At 41.5% G+C, this 25,575-nt stretch overlaps 1 protein-coding gene across 2 annotated transcripts in view; it reads right to left on the bottom strand.

The window, feature by feature from the left end:
- RALA (RAS like proto-oncogene A) overlaps positions 1-7,937 on the bottom strand; it is a 30,450-nt gene extending 22,513 nt beyond the window's left edge. The window contains exon 1 of one of the 2 annotated variants that reach the window (XM_030230671.2): positions 7,799-7,937. The gene's annotated coding sequence lies outside the window, so the exon portion shown is untranslated. Of the gene's footprint in view, positions 1-7,086; positions 7,247-7,798 lie in introns of those variants that run through there. The other variant, XM_009098960.4, reaches the window with a different exon arrangement.
- Between the last annotated feature and the right edge of the window lie 17,638 nt (positions 7,938-25,575).

Below are 25,575 nucleotides of genomic sequence, written 5' to 3'. Positions count from 1 at the left end.
TTAACAATTTTCACATCAAGTGCCAGTGCAAGATGGTTTTCATCATTTCCTGCTTAAAATACCGATCACACTTTTCCTGCAGTACCACAGAAGGGATTTTCAAACTGAATGTTCACAAACTTAAAAATTGCTTTTTGCTTCTGTTTCAATTCTTACAGCTCTTATGATGCACAAAGTAACCTGGAACTGTTAAATGACTTTACAAGAATGTACGTGTGTATGTTTCAAATTTTAACAGGACAGTCTATCTAAAAAAAGTTCTTTACAAAGCAATGTATGTTAAAATCATAGATCAATTTCAGAACACAGGAGCAAGCATGACATTAATTTCTGACTATCTGGAGAACCAAGCAAATCAGCTATCAAAAACTTCTGATAAACAGCCTAAAAATTAGGTTTTTAATCACACTCCAAAGGTAAAGACTCTTGGAAAAGGCACTGTTAAGGTGGATGGGTCTCAAGTGTGTCTCTCTTCCTATGACCTAACATGGAATGCAAAAGCTAAAGGCATTCCAGCAGTGGTCAAACTCAGTTTATTTTAAAGGCCAGTCTCTCCACAGAAAAACTACAATAGAAGTCTATCTACAGTGAAATCCAGTATCTTTATCAACATTTAACTAATTTAATTGAACACATGTTACAACATTAAACAGTACCAAGTGTGAGCTGCTTTCCTTTCTGTACACACAACCTTTTAAATTGTTTTGAGAAATATGTGATCTAATACCTTTTCAATGTTGCTTGGTTTTCTCTGGCCTAAGAAACCTTCACTACCTCTGACTTAAGAAAACATTTTCTTTTCAGCTGGTCACTGGCAAGCTTTCAATTCAGTGGCAGTACTTGTATTAGCATCAGTTCACCACAGAGTCAGAAGCTAATTTTACTGCTTTTCTCCTTGAGGGGTTTATTTCTTTTACCTTAACGCACATGTAGTCACAGTCCTGCATAAAGTCTGGAAAACTTAGCATTATTAAAATCCATTCCTGTTGTTCACAGAGGTTGACTTAGTTTGTAGTAAAACTGGAATTATGTTCCAGTTTTAATATCTCCTTCAAACCCCTGTAACATTCTGACTGGGTTAGGTTTCATTATTTTATCATATTGTATTTCATTGTTCATACTATCTTAAAAGAAATCCTAGTACTTGGCTACAAGATTGTTTCTGTTTCAGTTTTCCCTCAGAGAAACATATTTTCCCCCATATTCATAAAAATACTCTTCTCTCCTAAAAGTGTAGTAAAATTTATTAGAAAGATTACAATATGAAACTTCACTCCTCAAATAACAGACTGTTTTCCTCAAATTTTCCAAACTACTCTTAAGAGCATTAGATCTTAGAGCTGCTTTTATAATGCTCTTCAAATACTCCAATCTGAAGAAAATCACAAACTCTGCTTGTTATAATAAACATGGTCTCAGTTCTAACTCATACATCTTGCAGAGAATATTTTTGTTAGTTTACTTCATTCCTCTATCTGCTTTGACTCAAACTTCTCAAGACAGCAAATACAACAGACACAGCTTAACTTTCACTTAACTTTCAGAAAACGATGCTCTTCTACTGAAGTTTAACATGTACTAAACAAAGTTACCTAAAAAGCAACAACTTTCTCACTAAGATCCAATGAAAAACATTGAAGGGGCAGGACAGTGAAGAAATTTCACAAAAATTAGGACCTCCTAAGGCTTCAGAATTATTCCAAACCGAAACATTTCGTTCATATCTCGCTCTGGTTCTAGGGCAAAGAGCCAAGAAATTCCAGCATTTTGTGAATGGCTGCACGATACAATCTTTAAATGGGATTGTCACTCTAAGCCCATCAGTAAACTAGTAACTACATGGCCAAAATTAGTGATCCACAGGGAGACAGTTGCATGGGTGTACACACACAGGCCTTCCTAAAACATTTTGTGAATCAGCTACTGGCCTCTCCAACATCATCAATCTATAAATTATAACCTCCCATGCTCTCAACACAAGTAAAACCAGTTAGCAATGCCTGCAACGGGATTTCTTAACAAAGCGCAGAGGCATTTAAGATATGGAATATATATAGGTCCAAACTGAGTATTCTCCCCTAAAAACAGAAGCACAAGGATAAAAAGTTTAAATCATGACTTAAGATCCAAGTTATTATCACTATTTTTCTATAAAAGTCCTTCATGTTACACTATACGCTACAATAAATTGAGTACTGATGCAAACCAAATTAATAATTCAGATGAGCAGCCTTCTTGTTCTTTATCAGTACCTTAACTTTTAATTATTTTTCTTACCACAGTCTTCATTAAATAGGGAAAAACAATCAACTACTCCCATACATTTCACACATCTCAAATTAGTGAGTTTCTTCCTACAGGGCACTCTGAGATGTTCCAGAATACCTGAAATTAATGATGAATGTTACCTGTAGCTATATTTTCTTCCTTACAATATTAACCATTTAATAACTTTTTAGATGGTAAACTTGCTGAACTGAAAGCAGTTTCTGATATTTAGTCTAATGCATACGCTCCTTAAATTCTGAGTGACGACACTAGATTGTATAGAGAAGGAGTCCAGAGTACAGTGCTTTCTTTCTAGGTTAAGTTTCCCTGATTTATTATATACTTCTACTGAATATGAAGCCTGGAACCTCAAAGCCATCAGGTCAAATCAGCAGCAGACAAAAAATATGCAGTCTGGACCAGTAAAGAAAGACGCTTTAATATATCCCTCATACAGGCCCGTGCTCTATCATTGACTTCAGTATGTAAACTACATCAATGTGAAATAATTTTCACATTCACTTTCAAATCAGTAACAACTTAAAAAATGTTAACTTATTAAAAATCAGAGAATTCAAGTTGTGATAAAGATCACTAAGCTACCAGTCCTGACCCTACTGACCAGTCACTGAAGCATGGCAATGAACTCTTAATTTGGACAACATAAATTTTGACCTTACAAAAATCAGTTCTCATGAGTGTGCAGTGTTATTTCTTAAAATACAAATGTTCTGAGGATTGAAATGAAGCTTATGTGCATGTTACACTACATAGGTAAAATTAAATCACGTGTTTAAATGTGCAAGAACTTTACAACTTAGAGGTGTCATCCCAAAATAGCTCTTTCACACAACAGTCACTTGGATTCAGTGATTGGATTCACTGATTTTGCTTACTTTGGTAAGCAAAGCTACCAGGCACAGATAGATGCTTAATGATGAGTCGCTACCAGCCTTGCTTTGAGTAGGACCTTTGGGTCCATCTACTCAAACATCTCACATTGCACGACCTCACCCATCAAGTGTGGGTTTTGTGACTGACATAGCATGCCCACAGACATCTGTCACATTAATACTGTTTTCCTGTCTGTATAATTTCTCCTATTTTGAGGTCTGAAATAAATCCCACAGGGCAAAGTGTTGCTGGTATTAACTACTTCTGTGTTAAAAGCCTTGTCAGGAGACTCAGCCATACCAACAGGACTACACTGCTGCATCTTGAAATGACAGACCTCCTTTACTCTGCACTGCCTGATGGTCTTGAATGGGAGGGAGTACTAGCAAAGAGAAGGACTGTACCACACATAGTTGGCTTTTTACTTTCTTCACAGATGTCTCATTTTTGCATGACTTCCATGTTTACTGCAATCTATTTCATGTTGACAAAAACATTTCTGCCTGCCTATGTGTAGGTGCTATATGTAGAGCATTCTCAGACTCACAGAAACAAGGATTGGAGTTAAACATGGAGTCTTACAGTAGTACAGAGGCTATTAAATTTGAATAAATACTTGTTTGCTGGTACAGTATATTTACATGCCGATTTTTAATGAAACCTTGTGGGCCACTGCACCAGAGATTTCCACACTCTTGCATCAGATGACGTAAACATACTATTATAGAGAAAAATATAATGCATTAGGCATACATACAATACACAAACTTTACTAGGAGGAATTCAACGTACATTATAATTATTTCAACTAAGGAGCCAACATCACAAAATTGGCATCATCAATTCCACTAAAGTAACAATCAGAGTTACCACACAACCAACTCTACATCTCTTGTTTGTTCTACCTTTACATTCTTGGCTCCTCTCCATTACAAACTGATTACAGCATAGCTTACTTTGAATTCTCTGTAGTAACTGCCCATGTCATTTAACATCTTCAACACACCTTTCTCCGTTATTACCCCTCTGTGCAAAGCCTGGACGCTTCAGTGTTGCCAATCTATTGTCCCAAAGGTGCTGGGAATTTTGATAAGAGACAAACTGAATCCCAAACAAAATATGACTACTAAATATTAAGCCCCCCCTCTGGGCAAAGGCAATGAATTCTCTCACTGGTTCATTCTAAGGCAGCATTACTTAATCTATACTACATTTCTTTCCAACTTGTTCCTACCTTTCAATCTCATACTGTTTTTTCTATGGGAAGTTCAGAATTCTTTTTTTCTGCAGTAAAGAGTCCCTAAGGCTCTAACCTATACGCCTAACCTGATGATTATGGTTTGCACAACTACCAAAGGGATTCAACAAGCAGCTGTAACTACTGATAAATCTTTGGGCTTTAGGTGCTGACTCTGACTCCCAATAGTTAAGAAAACAGGACAAGGAGCAAAACAGGATTCAATAATCCCGTGGTCTGCAAGGTACATTTGCTGTAAAGCGACTCTAAGTTATTTATATCCACAATGATTATAACCAATTTCAGATTCTGCAGACAGTAAGCCTTAAAAATAACTTTTTATAACTATCCTGAGAACTGATTTTAAGTACTGCAACAGACTAATAAAATGTAACAGTTTCTTCCCTACTTAGAAAGTTATAAAATGCAAAATATTTTGCAGAACATTTAGTGGACATACATAATACCAACTGTTCTATTTAGTTAGTTCCTCACATAAATTCTTCCTAAGGTGGAAAGGAAGCTTAATGCAGTTGTCCTGTAATTGTGTGTTTGAGGCAGGCAGCCTACAATATGTTCACAAGAATGCTGTCACTAGCCTACCAAACTACCTTGTTCACATAAAATAGATTTAAATTTAGATGCAAAGTAATTTCCATAGCTTGAAGCTATTAGAAGTTTACTGGAATCTGGCTATAAGCACTTTCAAGGGGGTGCAGAGTTCCCTGTCTAGAAGACATACTATCAGCCACTGATTCCCAGGACCACTATATTCTACAGTACTCTCTAGGATGGCAAAACAACCAAATCTAATCAAAAAAGTTAAAAGATTTTTCTCATATAATTATTTTTTCTTCAGTTGTAAAACTGCAGCAAAACCAATGCTGTTGTCAGTTGGCTGAAATGAAGTGCCCAAACAACTTTTCACATAAGACACTGTATCTACAGTATCCTTTGATATCGGAGACAGCCATATATCAGTTTCTAAGATAGCAGCATCTTTTCCCTCAGCAATTCTCCTCTTCCAAGTCAGATACACTTGAAATTTAACAGGAGCAAAACCACTTTTCAGACAGAACACCTTTGTTTCAGAGTAATCCCTCAGAAAAAGTAGATACAGGGATGTCAGTGCATGACTTAGTAACTGAGGTTAAGAACACAACTGTTCTTATGGCAACTAGAAGTCAGTCTGAATATAGAACACACATGGGCCACTGCAAGGTCTCCAACTACACTTATTTAACAGTCTTGTGCTCCTCCTTGGCCACCTTTATCCAGTACTGCCTTATCCTCACAGCCACATCTCTCCCTGCCCCACTTCCCCATGCCCATCCCTTCCCCTCAACAGCTATTTCTATGGGTTAGTTATCAAAAGAGTATGTGACCACAGGTTACAGATGTTACAAAGAATGCACAGCTAGGACACATTCCGGTTTTCACTTTCATGGCTAAAGATTCCTTAAGGTCCAACAATAAAATAAAAAAAGACAACATTATTACAACAATGTCAAAGAACACACAACTCAAAATACTTCACCTTAGGATGGCTGGAATCTTTCCCTCACTCAAATTCAAAAGAGCACTAAAAAGGAAAGACTGGGATCAAGGAATTTGCAATAGTGGAGCAGTACACCCACTATCCAGCAACACAGCTTATTTAACCTCACAGCTGACCTCTCATGCAGTGGACTGAAGGCTTTTTTTGATATTTTTGTGCAACACTATGTCATATTCTCCTATTTCTACAGGAAAGAATAAAGGGTAAATATAACTAGCACTATCAATTTCTCAGATTTCCACCATTTAGAGGATTCCACAAAAAACATTTGACAAACTGTCGTGCAAACAGACTGAAGGATTTAAATCTACATCAGAGATTGACATATCAAACAGTTGTTCTTCACTCTATTAAGAATGCTCACAGTTTCCCAGGACTTAAATGTGGAGGTACATACTATTAGATTAATAAGTCAGCCAAAAAGAAGTGGATTTTTAATTAAAAATCCAGTTATAATCACTACTAATTACCCTGAAAACTAACAGAAGAGCAGGATCTTCTCCCAGCGCAGCCCCTCTCGCAGGAGCTCCTCCCTTTCCAGCTTAACTTTCAGTGGAAAAGACAAATAACAGCTGATAGGTTATAGAGAGATCTGAACATAAAACTGTATGTGAACTGAAATGCCAGCAGAGGCACATTTTGCTTACACTTGTGGAAGTGTAATGTTTTGCAGCACAGAATGCAAGTCCCTTTCCAATAAGAACTGAAAATGCAAGCATGAAACAAAACATCAGGGTAATTTTGAGTCTGAAATAAAAACATTTTGGCGATCTTCCTGCCAGAACGCTTTGGGGATGCTACAAAACAAATACACAGATCGCTCTTCAGGTGGCTCTTGGGATACCTTTGGCCCACTTAACATTTTCATTTTAAAGACTCAATTAAGGAGAAGGAGCTGAAGCTATTAACTTCCATTTACAAGAAATCCAAAAGCAAACACCAAATGGCATACCCAATCAAATGGGTGAGCATCGAAAGGCTCTTTCATTTGGGGAACTTAATAGCATACTTCGTACTTCTCCCTTGTGTTACAAGCAAACACAAGATCTAGTTACCAGCAACTACAGAAAAGCCCAGGATATGAAAGCGGGCAGCTATTAAATGTTACAGAAGCCCTGTTCTTACTCACCCTAGAAACCGCAGCGCACACATACACGCACAGGGTCTCCGGCACCCGACCGGGGCAGGAATCACCGATACGGCTGCAGCCGCCACCACCCGGTCCCGCTGAGCGAGCGCCCCGAACCCCTTCCGCGCCAGCCCCGGGGCGCGGCCCCTTTGTTCGGGGTGCCGCCACGGCCGCGCCCCGCCCTCCGCAGGTACGGGCGGCGCCCGCCGGCGCCCCGCAGCCCCGGGAAGCCGCACCCGCCCCCCGCCGCAACAGGCAGCCGGACCCCGCCGCGGTCCCAGCACCCCCTCCCCGCTGTTCCCGCGCCCGGGCGGGCTGCGGCCGGAGGTCGCCAAGGTCGGCGCCCGTAACCTTCAGGCAGCGGCCACCAGGCCCCTGCAGGAGGTTCGGGGTGCCGCCCGCCCGTCCCCACACCCCGGGGTGGGGCCGGCAGGCGCACACCGCCGGCCGGGGACGGCGAGGCGGCAGCCGCACCCCGGCACTAATTCCCGGGCGGCGCACAGCGGCGGGCACGGAGCCGCCGGAAGCCCCCGCCCGCAAGGCAGCTTCCCCCACACCGGAGAACTCCCCCGACGCGGGCGGAGCCGGGTCCTTGCGTTCCCTCGGGCCCCAGCCCCGGCGGCCGTGGTGGCGGCAGCTTCACCCTGGTCTGGTCGGGTCTGGTTTGGTTTGGTTTGGTCCGGCCCGGCCCGGCCGCGCGCCCCCATCTCACCTGCGGCGGTGGTGCCGGCGGCGCGCGCACCGCTGCCCGCCCGAGGAGCGCGCGGGGAAGGGCGGAGCGCGCGAGGTGAGGCCCTGGCACCGCCCCCGCGCGCACGGCCGGCGGCGCGCGCGCGCGCGGCCCGGGGCGGAGGGCGGGCCCGGCCGGGGCGGGGCGGGGCGGGGAGCGCCGCCGCAGGGGCCGCAGCGTCGTCACCGGGTGCGGCCCCGCCCCGCGGGTGGAGCGCGGTGTGAGGCGCCGAGGTGCGCAGGCGCAGTGCCGGCCAGGGCGGAGCGGAGCGGCGCGGCCGGGCCTGGTTCCCGGAAGGGGGCGGCTGCGTCCGTCTGAGGCGCGTGCGGAGCCGGGCCGGGCGGGGCGCGGCGGGGGCGGGTAACGGGCGGGCCGGCGTCGTCCCCTTCCCCGGGCGAGTCGGTCCGGTGAGCAGTCGTGTCCCGCTTGTCCCACCGCACCGTAACGCCGAGCCTCAAACGGCAGCTCCTTTCCTTTCCTGCATCTCCTCCTTTTTTTCAGCCGAAACTGTTAAGGGAGATAGTGAGAAAACATGTCGATGTCTGTCCCTCCTTCTTCCCAGCTAATCCCCCATCTGGAGAATAGAGGAGGCGTGTATTTCCATGGTAAGGAGATAAATTCCCGACATCTGTCCCTAGGTTTATAAACACAATTATTTCTAGTGGAGCTTTCCTCAGGGCACAAGTGTAAGCTGAGAAAGCATTTAATATACTGAGTTGGAGGAAAACGATCACTGGCAGAAGGGAACATGAAGCAGTGAAGCTCTTAAGAGTTTTGCTGTTGCTTTTTGTTTTTTTTTTTTCTTTCTTACAATAATGGACCACTCTATGCATGGAGGATTTTATAGATGCCAAACAGAACAGGGAGATAGGAGCATTTCCATGTTAATTACAATCATTCAAATAATAATAACAAGAGTGCCTTAATAACTGTATCTTTTACTGCATAAATTGTGGACATCAAGAGGAGCTTTGTGCAAACACAACATGATATGATGTAAGTGATGTAATGAGACCTAAGTGTACTATGCTTTTATCAAAACTGCTCAATGAGTGTCTTTGTTTTTCACAATATAGCCATTCACAGTCAATACAAATTGATTTGAAGCATTCCCTCCTCCACATAATTGTTTGGCTGAAGGTAGTTTCCATGTCTGGAAATTCCAGATTTTGTCACCTCACATGAAAACTTTGATCTCGGTGTTTACCTCATGGAGCCCTTGCACTTTGCTTGCAAAGCAGGTGCACTTTAAAATTTTCATTGTTCTCTGTGCTCTCTTTTCTGAAATTTTTGACATCTTGACATTTTGACATAATTTAGCCAGTGTTTAGTCCATATTCCTCTAGAATTTCATTTTGTTGGTCTCACATTTCAGTATGAACTAATTTTTGCACATTCCTGAGAGTCTGAGAAACTGATAGCAATCAAGGTGCAATTAATTCTGATTAAACTATCAAAATAAATCCATTTACACAAAGAAATATTGGATTCTGTTAAATTGAGAGGGCAGGGGAAAAAGGAGGAGAGGAAAGAAAAGCTAGTAACACTGAGTCAACAAAATGTCCAAAATAGAACATTTTTGATATTGCATGAAAGGGAAAAGTTTTCATGGTATCTATGATTAGACTTTTCATGAGACCATGAAAAGGTTGGAAGAGTCTTCGTGTGATCCTGTACAAATGATTCAGGAGTCCTCAAGAAATCCTGGCTCAACTTTTGCAGCCCTTTGAGTATCTCTGTGCTGTATTACTTTTTAATACTTATTCCAGAATGCTTCTGTTGCAAAAGAGTGGGTGAGTCTTAGTTAAGACTCATTAATACTGATGTCTGCAGCCATTCAGTACTTCCTTATTCCTTCAATACTAGAGCTAGTCCAAAATGACCTTTGCCCTGTAAGACATACAGTGTACTTACCCAGATGTTGGTAGCAGCTGTTTCACTCTCTGGAAATGCCCCTTTGGATAGAATGGTTTGGGTTGGAAGAGACCCTAAAGATCATCTCATTTCAAACCCCCTATCAAGGGCAAGATGACACTCACTAGACCACGTTGCTCAGAACCCCATCTAGGCTGGCCTTTACCAGGGATGGAGCGTCCACAATATCTCTGGGCAACATGTTCCAGTGCCTCACCACCCTCAAAATAAAGAATTTCTTCCTAAGCTCTAATCTAAATCTATTTTTTTTAGTTTGCAACCATTTACTCTGTGTCCTATCACTAATATGCTCATGTAAGACATTGTTCTTTTTACCCTTTAGGTATTGGAAGGCCTCAATGAGCTCTTGCCAGAACCTTCTCTTCTCCAGACTGAACAACCTGAGTTCTCTCAGCCTTTATAGGAGAGATGCTTCAGTCCCCTGACCATTTTTGTGGCCTCTTCTGGACTCTCTCTAGCAGGTCCACATCTTTCTTATGCTAAGGACTCCATACCTGAACAGAGAGCTCCACTTCAGGTCCCATGAGGGCAGAGTAGAGGGGGACAATCACCTATCTTGATTTGCGGGCCACCCCTCTTTTAATACAGCCCAGGATATCATTTGTCTTCTGGGCTGCAAGTGAACTCTCTAAGTCCTTCTCAGCTCAGTTGCTCTCAACAAGTTCTTCTCCCAGTCTGGACTCACGTCTGGCATTGCCCCGACCCAGGTGCAGCACTTGGCATCTGGATTTGTTGAACTTGAGGTTCTTATGGGCTCACTTCTCAAGTTTGCCCACCTGAATATGATCTCTTCTTTCTGTTGTGCCAGCTGCACCACTCACCTTCATGGGTCTGCAGACTTTCTAGGGTGCACTCAATCCCACTGACAGTGTCATTGATAAAGGTATTAAAGAGCCCTGGTACCAAGATGGGCCCCTGAGTGACACAACTCATCACCAGCATCCACCTGGACATAAGAACACTTACCACAACTCTGTCTGCATCCAACCAGCCAATTCCTTATCCACTGAATATGCCATCCATCAAATCCATGTCTTCAGTTTGGGGATAAGGATGTCATGTGGGACCAGCTTACAGAAGTCTAGCTAATTGACATCTGTCAGTCTTTGTCAACTGTTGCTGTCACTCCATCACATAAGGCCACCAGATTGATCAGGCATGATTTGCCCTCAGTGATGCCATGTTGGCTGTCTTGGATCGTCTCCTTGTATTGGATGTGCTTAACATTGTTCCATGAGTATCTGCTCCACAGTCTTCCCAGGAAGGGGAAGGTCTCTGGTATGTCCTTCCCTGGGTCATCCTTTCTCCCCTTTTTAAAAATAGGAATGATGTTTCTCTTTTTCCAGTCACTGAGCACTTTACCTGACTGCCAGGGTTTTCCAAATATGGTTTGGCAACATCAATCACTTCCCTCAGGACCCTGAGATGCATCTCATTAGGCCCCAAAGACTTATGGCTATTCAGTTTCAACAGGTGGTCTTGAAGCTGTTCTTCACTTTACAGTGAAAAAAACCAGTTTATAGTATACCTTTCATTTTTTGCTTGGATCTGTCCCCTGGCACCGTACCTAAACCAAGTGGAAAAAATGAACTCTTTAACCCAAAAATAAAAGAGGTATTTCCATGAAAATGCACTACATTAATAATTCCTATTCGGTTGCTAACAAGTGACCAGAGTGAGAGCATCTCTGGCGCACCTGGAATATTTTACGGCATGACTGGCTCCTCCATGTAAGGGAGCAACTGCTCAGAGGAGAGTAGGTATTGCAACTACTTCACTCCATTGTCTGTACAAGAACCTAGGCTCCACAGCCCAAGGCAACAACAGGTTTGAATTGCTCTCTGGTGTTCAAATGCTACAACAGGTACCTAAAACCATACAGGTTGTGTAGTAGACATTTGCAATGTGTCTATACAGGGTGTAGGTAATGAATGTAATTTGTTATAGCATATTTGCCATTACAGCTCTGCACGTAAAATTCTTGAAGGGAAAAATGATGAAGACTAATTAGGTAGAGATGTAATTAATTGTGTGCTAGTAGTACTTGCATTATGTACCTTAATACAACTAAGAAATCAGCTGACAAACAATTCATTTATTTTAAAAAGCTAAAGATACAGTGGACATGTGAGACAAAACATGTCTGAAACTTTAGGAAAAACATTGATGTGCAACTTCCATTCCCACAGAGCAAAAAGTACTTGTTCCCTTTACTTTAGCACACATTTAGTTGCACACAATTTATATTTAAAGTATGCATAATTTAACACTGTAATTTTATCTTAGATTTCTGTTGACATGAATAAATGAACCACATTCTTCAGAACACCATCTTACCATAAAACATCCATTCTTCCTTCAAGTGCTCAATAAATCTTCCAGGGTGAGAGAGACTTAATTTTTTGAAGGGACAAAAGAGTAAATGAACAAAACCACTTAGTGGTTCTTGAGGGCACCCTCCTATTTCAGCCCAGAATTAATTATGCTGGCATCTGCTGGGTCTGTGAGTGTGTGGGCCTTTCTGTTGTGAAGTATTGCTGAACTGAAATCAACACATGGAGGTAGGATTTCTTGGTATTACGGTTAATTTCTTCTCTTTTAGATTGGTGGCACAACTGTATTAAAATTTATTAGACAACACTTTATTACCAGTGTGTAAGGATGCATAAAATGTATTTGTGAATTAATGGAGTTTCTAAGTAGCAGGTCAGTTGAAAAGAAATTACCCGGCCCAAATCCATGTGTATTCTGAGCAGAATCACACCCCCCCCCAATAAAAGGAAAGAGCTAGAAGCTTTTATCCACCTTCAGTTTGTACTAGCTGTGAGAAAACATAAGTAACAATGAGTGAAGAATAAGCTAAACAATTACTTGACTAATTATTAACATACTCATACTTCTCAAGTTTGTAACTTTTTGTGCCTTTCTGTGCTTTTGTGTAAGGAATAGTCAGGTTTTAAGGACATTCTACTCTTGAGGTATATAACTGGCATGCATAAGACCAGATTTGGGATGTCGCTCCTACTTTACACAACCGAGTGATGGCTGCCTTGAGGCAGTGGTGCATCTCCTGCTTGGGGGGTGGTCAGATCTCCCTCTGAGTGTACCTGTTTCTCTCTGAAAACTAGCAGGAAAATCTGATATGACAAAGTTTATTTTGGTGCCCACTGTTAGGCAATACAACTCCAGGTGTTAAATGACAGACTACTGGGTTGGAATTAAAGCTACTAATTGTAGCTCTACTCTGTGCTGGTTTTGGCTGGGGTAGAGTTGATTCTCTTTGCAGTAGATAGTGTGGGGCTATGCTTGGGATTTATGCTGGAAACACTGTTGATAACACTTGGATGTTTTATTTACTGCTGAGCAGTGCTTATACAGCCTCAAGGCCTTTTCTCACATTGTCTCACCAGGGAGTAGACATGGGGCACACAAGAAGCTGGGAGGGGACACAGCTGGGACAGCTGACCTCAGCTGTCCAGAGATGTGCTATATGACCCATACCTTCTAGTGTCATGCTCAGCCAGAAAAAGTGGGAGAAGAAGAAGGAAGAGTGGGGATATTTGGAGTGATGGCATTTCTCTTCCCAAGTAACACGTGGTGGAGCTCTGCTGTTCTGGAGGTTGCTGAACACCTGCCTGCCCATGGGAAGTGGTGAATTAATTCTTTGTTTTCCTTCTCTTGCAGCTCATGGCTGTTGCTTTCCCTATTAAACTGTCTTTATCTCAACCCTGGAGCCTTCTCCCCTTCCGGGTTCTCCCTGCCTTCCCCCCACCCTACTGCAGGGGGGTGAGTGAGGGGCTGCAAGATACTTACTTGCCAGCTGGGGTTAAAATACAGCATACCCTCACAGTGTCACTAATTTGCTCTGATTGTGGCCAGTCCCTCCATTTCCCATCCCAGCTTTTATCTGTCTTTTACAATTAGAGGTTAAGCTCTCTAGACACAGTCTTTCTGAAAATTATACAAAATCTTCAGAAAGGCACAGTCTTTATGCTTTTTTCAGCACATATAGCTTGAAGAATGTTTTTGTGATGTGTGCAGATAAATATATATGCAATGCAGTACAGATTCCAAATGCTACAAATAACACGCAGAGGTTGTGTGGACATTTTGTGGACATTTGTTCCTTGCTCAGTGCAAGAACATAATCTGTCAGCTTCCCAGAAGCTTCACATCATCTGTGGCTGTCTCCAAGCCTGTCAAATGTGTATCCCTACACTTGCAAACAAATATATAAACCCTAAAAAAACATAGTGGGATGACTGTAGTAAGATTTTGGGTAATAAGAGTCTTGTGTTTCCTTAGCTCTATTCTCTGTCCAAATGACAATATTCTCAGTACTCCATCTGAGCTAGTCATGGTTCTTAACACTTACAGCTTTCTCACTAATTTCAAAAGGTTCATTCCCAAATGCATCATCCCTATAGAAAAAGTGAGGTTAAGTGACTTGAATAACAAGGAATTAATGAGTAATGATGAGTTTGCAGTCATTCATCTTGTCACTCAACAGAGCTAGGACAAATTATATCATTCTAGTAGGTGACTAGGAATCTGGAAATCTGAGAGTTGAGGGTCACAGTAAAGTTGGTTCATAATACAATAGAATGGACAAAACATTTTTAGAAACATAATTAAGGAGTTACCAAGTGTCTAAAAACATAAAAGCATTAAAATGTATAATTGGATGTGTATTGCATGTATTTATATCAAGCATTCATAGTTTAATTAGCTTCAGTTTTAACACATAAGGTATGAAAAGCAGTGTCAAATTTTTTAACCAACATAGAATGATGTAAAACATGTACTTTATATGGAGTTCCTGTCTGCATGGCACCACTGTAATATCTTCAATTGGCATTTGTTGGGATTGAGCTCCTTTATAGTGTTGCCTTTCCTGAAAAATGAGTCCTTCCCACATGCTATTTTATTGAAATCAGTATTTGCCACTGAGCGCTGTTTCTTTTTTAGTCTGCATGTTATATAAGCCATATCCTTATATGCATTCAATCAGAACCCTTAAGCTGAACAATCGTCTCCAAACTAATATTGGTTTAAAAGAGCTTAAAGTAGACCTAAACACATCTCACTTTTCTGTTATTAAAATAACACACAATTTTGTATAATTTTCAGATTTTAGTGTTGTCTACATAATTATTTAATCTTTTCCTTTTTATGTATTTTCTGCTTTTCATATCCTTCTTTTCCTATTAATTCTGGTTTTCATACTTTACATGGTTTCATACTTATGTTTCTTTTCATGTCTTTTTCTTGTGATTTTCTAGTCCCCTTTCTCCACCTGTTTCTTTCATTGCTAGTCTACTTCTTTCTTCTGTGTGCTACAGGATGTGCTAGAATATAGTCAGGTAAATTGTAGTCTGTTTTCTAGTTCTGTGGCCAGCATTTCAGGAGTCACTTCCTCTCCCCATCTCTCTGCATCCCAGTCTGGATAAACAAAATAATAAGCTGGCTCATGTGTGGTTGGCTTTGCGGCATACTGGTAGAAAGCTCCTTTAAGTAAAATTATTGTCTTTCTGTATTACACCTCTTCCCTCAGTGATCTCCTCAGTGCCCATCATTATTTTCAGCTCCTCAACTAAATCATAACTCCCACTTCTCCTTCCCTCCTCCTCCATCCCCATCTTCTACCAGTAACATTTTCAGTGTAGACCTTCAGCATAGTATGGGTATTACCGATTTTGCCATTTTGTGCAGATTATGTGCCAGCTACATTCACTTTATCTCTCTCTTCAGGGAGAGCTGTGGCAGCTCTCAAGTGATTAGTTCCGTTGATTTCATGCTGACTGATGTCAGTAAAGAATATGAATGATGGTGCAACACCTGATTTTAGTTATAAAAATGATCACAAGACTCTTAGGAATATAGGAGATGTAGAAAAAGCAACAAATGTTCAGTTATGAATAGCAATCATGGTGTCCTATGAAACCCTGTAAAGGGCAAATGCATGCACATGGAGGCAACCCTCACGTGTTCTTTCATGAGGTTATTTAAATTGTTGTCACATGGATCTAGGGCCTTTGGGAAAAGATTTAGACAGTAACTACTTGGAGATTATAATGCTTATGTCAAGCAGAAATCAAATGTTAGCCATCTCTTGACTATGTGGAAAAGATATGCCCTGTCTGTGTCAATGTGTTTCTACATCCACGGTAATTTGCTATGTACCTATTTTTCTGATGTTTGTCTACACAGCCTTTGGCTTTGAAGAATTTTAATCACTTTCAGTGAAGAAGCAGGACAGTCAATTATTAAGTGTCTCAGACTAAATGCCAGAATTGCTATTCGGTAAGTCATCAAGTAAAACTGGCTCAGTCTATATGGCTGTAGTGAAATAAAATGCAGCCACCAACATTCTGATTTTACTCTCAGGAGCTAAATATTCACACTGTGTAACTGTGGAGAGGATGTAGAGACTGAATGAAAGATGGCAAAGCATACTGTAGTTTTTATGGGTTGTAAAGCCATAAACTATAGACCGTATCAGACTAAACTATAGGTCATAAAAGTTAAGTAGGACTTCCATCCTGCCTTAGCTGGAAGAGCACCTAGGGTAGATAAAGGAAGTGTTTGAATGCTCATCATTTTTTGTAAACACTGATTCATGTACCCGTTACATGCACATTTAATAGCTGTCACTGCTGATCACTCTAAAATCCCACGGCACTTTGTGAAAGAACGCCGTTTTAGCTCTGATCTCATAAATACAGCAACATTTCTTACACATATGCAGTTCTAACTGGAACCACTGGTTTGCACTGAGTGCCCAAGGCGCCCGTTCTGTATTTAGACTTACTGTGGGCTGTTAAGTAGCTCTTGTTTTCTCTGGTCAGCAGTTCAGCTGAGAGCTTCTGGAAAGATGCAATTCCAATAAAGTGCTGGATGCAGGCCAGTGAAGATATATTGCTGGTGATTTATTTTGATTTTATGCTTTAAATGAAAAAGAATCAAGACTGGATATAGGAATAATAGGAAAAAAAGCAACCCCCAGTGTGCCAAAAAAAACCAGAAACAAAAAACCCCGCCAACATTGCACTGATTATGGAATATCTGGAATATTTTCTGAAATGATGTCACTAAATTGTATCCATTTTATAAAAAGTAAGCCAAGGTTTCTTATGTTCTATAATAAATCTAGAGTATCTTCACTAAAAAAAATAATTGAATTCATGCAAGAATATGAATGAACAATATGTTGATTCTTTCTCAGAAAAATTACCATTCAATGAAATGGAAAAATCATAAGAAATGTTAGAACTATGAAATTACAAAATGCCATTTTCATATGAGTCACAATGTGCCCAGGCTATGCATTGTGAAGCATATTGCAGAGTCAGGAATTTAGCAAGATGCAGACAACCATGACAAAAATCAACCAAGTAGTAATAATAATTAATTTCTCAAAAGGTGCCTGAAAAAGCATACCTGTTTTACCCTTTAAAAGGGAATAAGATTACCTGCAATTATTTGAGAGCAAAAGAGGATTTAATCTGGGGACAACTTACTAAGTAACTGTGCACATGAAAGATTCTTTCAGCAGCAGTTTTTGATGAACAGTCAGAGAGCAGAGAGAGTAATCTAGAGCAGGTGGGCCTGTAGGATTCATACAGTAATTCCGATTATTTTCTATACTCATGATAATGCGTGTCCAGTTGTTGTTTTTTTTTATTCCATGAACTGACCCACTTAAACATTTGTGTATTTAATATGCCTTAGAAGCTATAATTAGACCATATTTAATTATTCATCACTCTTAATTCTTCTCTCTCTCAAGTGCAGTAATTCAATACGACAATTCTGAATACTGGAACAGCACCTTGTTGTGAGGAGCTTTCTGACAATACTTAAGCTTCTTTTTCTCATGCGATTTTTTCCAGTCCTGCAATGTTATGCGAAGACTAATAATTGTCTTAGAATATCTGTCTTCTTATGAAAATCTGGCACTATTTTTATCCTGGAAAAATGATACAAATTCATCTACCTAAATACATACATTTGAGCACAATGGCTTTTTTTTTGTTTAAAAATTGAAGTGTATTTTACGCTTATCAGCCACACTGTACTGTGACTCATTAAACTTTGAGTCCTCTGTTTATTTGCAGAACAACTATTATGCAGCTCAGATAAGCCATGGCATGTTATTTTGGAAGTGGTCTCTTCAATACAGTCAACAAATAATTTAGTTTTCTGCTTATTCAGGACATGTTCAAACCACTGGAGTTAGTATCAAGATCACAGAGACTCCAAAGAGCTCTGGACATTTATGAAAAATGCCACAAAAATATTAAGCAGTACCAAGCTGTGATATGTCATATTTGCACATACCCATTCCTGTGATCTGGACTGAGGCAACCTACTTTATATGGGCCATAGTACATGTTCTTGCTCAGCAGAAAACATTTCAATAGATTGTTCAAACAAACCTAAGCTAAAATTACTCCCTAGAAATGCTGAAAACGTTTTTAGATTCATACACTAATTATCAGGTAAAGCTCATTATTATAGCTATGATTATATCTGTGTTCACTGCTAATGTCAGGTTAAAAAGTAAATTAGTATTTAATACCATACACCAAACTAATAATTTTACAGAAGTGTGATTTACCACAAGTGTGGAATTACATTATCAATTAACTTCATCACATTTCACCTCCTTTGTAAAAGCTGAAGTGCAAATATATTTAACTCACTCAGCTGCATTGACTTTCTCTAATTAGTATGCTTGACACCTGTCTGAAGACAAATACCACTTTTTGACATATACTTCTCCTGGAATTCCTAGGCCCATGCTTAGTTTTTTTCTGTAATCTTAGTGAGGCCAATGAACTATTTAGTTTCTACTCAGGTTCCTACATACAAGTCAAAATTACTCTGTTTTATGTGGTATGAGACTATTTCAAGCATGACGGATAATAGCTGGAAGCAGAAGGTTTGCTGTAAGGTATCCTGAAACAGTGCCACCCAGGGGTTATGTAGGAGATATGCTCTTCTTGCTGTAGACCTTGACATTCCCAAGTAACCACATTTCCAGCTAGTGCCTGTACAAAGGTCCAGGATTAACCCTTGAACCTCACAATGCCATTGTGCACTGATTCCTATGTACAAGCAGACTGCAACCTGAGATGGCCACAAAATATACAAAATTTTGTACAAATACAATGCAAACATTATTGATACTGTTTTTTTTAACTCCCTCCACTAAAAAGCTGGACAAACAAACTCCCCCTTTTGGAGTATTTTCCTGTTTTGCTGAGTGATTGTTACTATCATACCTCCCCCTGCCTTTGTCCCCCAGTTAAACTCAGTCTTTCAGAATACTACACCTTGTGAAAAAATGGGGATAGACATTATGCTTTAGATGTGGAAGAACATGGCTAACAGGGTACCTCTTGTAAAAAGTAGCAGAGGTGGTGTTGCTGTGCTTATCAAGCCCCAAATTCAAACACAAACCCATCAGGGCCAGTTTTTCTAAGGAGCAAGACTTTTGCCTTGCACAGCACCTATGGGTGCTGTGTTGCAGCTGCTACAAATAGGAGCCTTGGTTTCTTGGCATGTGAATGGAGAAACAGGGTTGGTTGCAGCCCTTCTATCAGCATGAAGGCATGGGGAAGTGGGGGCATGTTCCCAGTGAGTGTGCTTGCAAGAGCTCGTTGCGGTCCACTGCTGCCTCTTCCTCCAGCTGGCTGAAGTGGCCTGATTTACAGGGAACTATGGTTGCTGCTCTGTCATCCTCCGTGCAGGAGGAAGAAGCTGCCAGCTCCTTCTCACTATCCCTCCTTGGTGTATGCAAAAGGCCATCCCTCTCCTAGTCCATCTCTCTTTCCCCATGTAGTACCTCTAGCTCAAAGGGGCCAGATCTCTGCAGCTTGGTCTCTCAATACAGTCAACACAATAATTTAGTTTTCTGCTTATTCAGGCCATGGTTCTCAACACCACCCGGAGGTAGTATCCAAGATCCCAAGACCCTGAAAGCAAATAGAGAACCCGCAAGAGAGCTCTGGGACATTTAGGAAAAATGCCACAAAAATATTACGCAGTACCAAAGCCTGTGATATGTCCCTACTTGACACATAACCGACATTCCCTACCCTGTGATCTGGACATGAGGCAACCATACTTTTATATGGGTCCATACGTACATACTTCCTCTGCTCAGCCAGAAAACATTTCCACTAGATTGTTCACAAACCAAAACCTACGCTAAAAATTACTCCCTAGCAAATGCTGACCAACGTCGTTTAGATTCCACTTCACACTCAGTATTCAGGTAAAGCCCATTATTATAGCGCATGATTATATCTGTGTTCACTGCTAATGGCTCAGGTTTCAAACACGTAAATTAGTCTTTCACAATAATACCATATCACCAAACTAATGACTTTTAGCAGCACAGAAGTGTGATTTAACCACAAGTGTGGAATACACATTATCAATTAACTTCATCAACACTTTCACCCTCCTTTGTAAAAGCTGAAGGTGCCAATATATTTAAAACTCACCCAGCTGCATTGACTTTCCTCTACGTAGTAGGCTTGGACCCCCCTGCTACGGACGACAACATACCACCTTCTTTGAGCACTTATACTTCTCCGGGTAATTACCTAGGCCCGCATGCTTTAAGTTTTTTTTCTGTAATCCTTTACGCTCGAGGCGCCAACATGCACCCTATTCTAGCTTTCTTCTAACTCAGGGTGCCTAGCATACAAGTCCAAAACTTCCTCCTGTTCTCTTAACTGTGGTATAATGAGCACTATTTTCAAGCATTGCACGGAGAATAGCGGGAGAGCAGAAGGTTTTGCCTGTACAGAGTTATACCTGGCAACACCTCCGAGATGCCACCCAGGGGTCCATGTAGGAGGATCTCGCTTCTTGCTCGTAGACCATCTGTGACCTTCCCAAGTAAGACCCACATTCGTCCAGCTAGTAGCCATGTACAAAGGCTCCCACAAGGGATTAAACCCGTGAACCTCAACAATGCCCAATTGATGACACTGATTCCTATGTACAAGGCAGAGCTAGGCAACTGAGGATGGCCAAAAAAATATACAAAAATTCTGCTACAAATACAATGCAAACATTATTGATACTGTTTTTTTTTAACTCCTCCACTAAAAAGCTGGAACAAACAAACTCCCCCTTTTGGAGATTTCATGTTTTTGCTGAGTGATTGTTACTATCATACCTCCCCGCCTTTGTCCACAGTTAAACTCAGTCTTTCAGAATATTAACTTGTGAAAAATGGGGATAGAATATGGTTAGATGGGAAGAACATGGCATAAAGGGGACCTATGTAAAAAGTAGCAGAGGTGGTGTCGCTTGTGCTTATCAAGCCCCAAATTCAAACACAAACCAACAGGGGGCCAGGTTTGCAGGAAGGCAAGATCTTTGCGCCTTGCACAGCACCCTATGGGTGCTGTGTTGCAGCTGTACAAATAGGGCGCCTTGGTTTCTTGCATGTGAATGGAGAAGAAACAGGGTGGGTTGCAGCCCTTCTATCAGCATGAAGGCATGGGGAAGTGGGGGAATGTCCCAGTGAGTGTGCTTGCAAGAGTCGTGCGGTCCCAATGCTACTCTTACTCAAGCTGGCTGAAGTGGCCTGATTTACAGGGAACTATGGTTGCTGATTCTGTCACCTCCGTGCAAGGAGGAAGAAGCTGCCAGCGCCTTCTCACTATCCCTACCTGTGTGTATGCAAAAGGCATTCCCTATCCTAGTCAATCTCCTTTCCCCATTGAGTACCTCTAGCCAAAGGGGCCAAGATCTCATGCAGTGTGTGTGCCACTAAGGCAAAGAAGCCCTTTGTAATATTTCTTCTGGTGATGGGGCAGAGCAAAGTGGGGGATCTTGCAGGAGTCAATTTGTTCTATTGAAAAAATGGGGAATGTGGAGTTTCCTTCCGGATTAATGTGAATGTAAGGACATGAAGGCCGGAATTGACTTAAGGCTAAGTCAGGACGTTACATGACTGAAGTCAGTCCTCCTTCTGCTTCCTTCAGTACCGTTCATGAACAGATTCGTACGTACCTTAAGACAAGTCTGACGCAACTGACGGCAGAACAAGGACGCATTAGGGTACGGAATGCAGTAATGAAGGAAGACGGACTTCAGGAAGGAAGGAAGGAAGGCACGTACGGATAGGAAGGCAAGGAGGAAGGACGGAAGTTCCTTCCTTAAGGAATGAAGGAAGGCAGGCAGTCAGTAATGCATTACGAGGAGAAGGCTGCCTGCATGAGAATAAGGAGGAACGGACAGTGAATGCAGTGAAAGGAAGGAAGTCAGGCATTCCTAGTACGGGCATTCAGTCCTTCATGAAGTATGAAGTCATTCAGTCCTTCATTCAAGTAACGTAATTAAGTAATGACTTCCTTCTTAATTCAGACATTCTCATTCATTCCGAACAATTCTTTACGAACACTTCCTTCAGCCAACTATGAGCCCCCACTTCCTTGCAGAAAAAAGAGGACGGAAGGAAGAAAAAGGAAGAGGAAGGGAACGAAAACAAGGAAACGACAGAGAAACTTCAGGACCACAGTACATTACGCACTTCCTCCGCCCACTTAATTAATTCCGCCACTTACTTCCTTCCGCAATTCATTAAGCCACTCTACTTCGCCCAATTACTTCATTACGAAAAGTAATAATGACGACAAAACTTACTTCCTTACGACAATAATCATTCAAGCAAATTACTTACTTAACGAAATTAATCCTTAAGTAAGCTTTAAATGAATTCATTCCCTTAATTAATTATGTCAATTATTTCCATAATACGTCACATCCTTACTTAAGTTACTTAAGTAAATTAATCACTTCATTAATTCAGTACTTACTTCATTAATTCATTATTCCTTCCTTACTTAATTACTTAAATTACTTTATTCAGTATTCCTTACTTCCTTAATTACTTAATTAATTCCTCTACTAATTATATTAACTTCCTGAATCCTTCCATTCTTCCTTCTTCTTCATTCCTTACTTGAATTAATCCGTAAGTCAGGATTACGTACTTAATTACTTCCTTTATTTTAAAATTGAAGGATAATAAGTATTATAAATTAACTTCTTACTTAAGAAAATTAATTACGACATTCATTACGAAAAAAGTCATTACTGAATTTACTTATTACTTACTTCCTTAAGTAATTTACTTAATTGACACTTAATTAATTAAGTACTTCAGTAATTATTAGTCAGTACTGACAGGGACGGAAGTATAATTAAGTTTTACGTGCATGTATTCCTAATACGTAAGGCTGTCATGAATAATCCATTTCCTTCATTTAATTCACTTCTTAGCCACATAATATTCCGCCCACTTAATTACTTCATTACGCCACTTCCGGCCACTTCCGCCCACATGTTCATTCGCCAATTCTTCCGCCACTCATTCCTTCCGAAATTACGGCCTTCAATTTCCGACACTTCCTTAAGGCCAATTCCTTCCGGAAACGTCCTTCTTTAAGTAAATTGATTAATTAGAAAAGGCCTACTGAAAGACATGATTACGGACGCAAAGTAATTAAGGAAGAAACTGAAGGAAGGAAGGAGGAAGGAAGAAGGAGGACGGAAGGAAGGAAGGACGGAAGGCAGGAAGGAAGGAGGAAGTGCAGAAGGAAGTAAGGGAAGGAAGGGAAGGAAGGAAGAAGGAAGAAAGGAAGGAAGGAAGGAAGGAAGGAAGGAAGTAAGAAGGAAGAAGAAGTAAGGAAGGAAGGAGGAGGAAGGAGGAAGGAAGGGGAGGAAGGAAGGAAGGAGAAGGAGGAAGTGAAGGAAGGAAGGAAGAAGGAAGGAGGAAGGAAGGAATCTCCTGTTCTCTCCCATTTACGCAATTAATTAATTACGTCCTTCAGACAATTCACTAATTAATTCACGCCACTTACTTCATTACTTAATTGAATCATTACTTAATTAATTCAGTTAATTAATTCACTTCAATCATTCATTCCTTCTTCTCATTTCTTCCTTCCTTCATTATTCCTTCCTTCCTTTCCTCCTCATTCCTGCTCCTTCCCTTCCTTAACTTCATCTCCTCCTTCTTCGGCCACAATTCTTCCGCCACTTCCTTACGCAACTTCCTACGAAACACTTCACTTAGCAACTTCATTCCGCCATTAAGTCCGCACTTCTCCTTCTTCCTTAGCAACTTCTTTCCTTCCTTCCTTCGCAACTACTTCCGTTCCTTCTTCAATTCATTAATCATTCCTTCACATCTGATTAAGTACTTCCATGACCTTCCTTCCTTACTTTACTTCCTCACTACTTCCTTCATTCATACTTGAATTACTTAATGTATCCTTCATTCCTCCTCTTACTGCATTAGTATTAATTCCTTCCTTCCTCCTCCTTAATCTCTCCTTCCTTACTTCATTCCTTCCTTACCTTCTTCCGCCACTTCCTTCGCAATCATTCACAACTCATGCCGCCACTTCATTCCGAAACTCCTTTCAGCACACTTCCTTCACGCCACCTTCATTCAGCAATTCCTTCCGCCACTTCCTCGCAACTTCCTTCTTCAGCCACTTCCTTCCTCCTGTTACGCCAATCTTCTTCCTTCAGCCACTTACTCTTCGCCACTCCTTCCTTTCCTTCCGCCAACCTTACTTCCGCCACTCCTTACATCAGCCACTTCATCCTTCATTAAGCAACTCTTACTTCGTTCCGACAACTTCGCGTAAGACACTCCGTCAACTTCCGTCCTTCCGCCGCCAGTACTTGCATTAAGTCCTTCCTTAAGACACTTCGGCAGCAACGGAAGGAAGGAAGGACGTACAGGACAGGAAGTAAGGGAAGGAAGCGAAGAAGGGAAGGACGGGAAGGGAAGGAAGGACGGAAGGAAATGAGGAAGAAGGAAGGCAGTGAAGTACACCTTCAGGTCACCTTAAGTGCCTCACGCACTAATTCTTAAGTAAGTCATTCATGCATTACTGTAATGCAGGCTGCAGTAAGGAATGACTGCCGAATCCTTTACGGCAGTACTTCATTAATACGGATAGGAATAATTATCATTCCTTCCTTGATACGCCATTCCTTCTTAAGCAAATTCCTTCCTTCCTTCATTCCTTCCTTCCGCACTTCCTTCCTTCCTTCCTTAATTCCTTCCGCCAAGTCCTTCCCTCCTTCCGCAAAATTCATGTACATTCTTCGCCACTTCCGTCCTTTCATTCTTTCCTTCATTACTTCACTCTACGCACTTCCTCCGCCACTTCCTTCGCCAACTCTTCCGCCACTTCATCCGAAAACTCATCGCCCCAAATTAATTGACGCCATTTACTTCAGCCAACTCCTTTCGACCACGTTCATGTCCGCCACATTCCTTCCTTCCCCACTTCCTTCCTCCTTCCGCCACTCCGTACTTACGTCCGTACAGAAACTTACTGCCTGACTTCAGCCAATGACGGAACTTACGATCACTATTCCTTCCGCCACGTCTGCCGAAAATTACCTTCCTAGCAACTGCATGCAGTGACGGGAAGAAAACGTCCTTCAGCCCACTGCAGTGCCACACTGAAGTAAGCAAGGAGGCACGGACTGCAGGAAGGACGGCAGGAATGGGAAGGAAGAAGGAAGGAAAGGGAAGGACGGAAGGCAGGAAAGAAGAAGGAAGGGAGCGGAAGGAAGGAAGGGAATGGAGGAAGGAAGGGGAAGGAGGACAAGAAGGAAGGAAAGGAAGGAAGGAAGGGAAGGCCAATGAAGTAAAGGAAGGAAGGGTGAAGGAACGGAAGGAATGAGGGAGGAGGACGGAATTGAAGTAAAATGAAAGAACTAAAAGCACACATCAATACAATCAAATAAATCAATGAAAGACACTAACA

Source organism: Serinus canaria, chromosome 2, assembly GCF_022539315.1.
Source record: "Serinus canaria isolate serCan28SL12 chromosome 2, serCan2020, whole genome shotgun sequence".
NCBI lineage: Eukaryota > Metazoa > Chordata > Aves > Passeriformes > Fringillidae > Serinus > Serinus canaria.
This window is presented reverse-complemented; position numbering and strand designations above follow the sequence as displayed.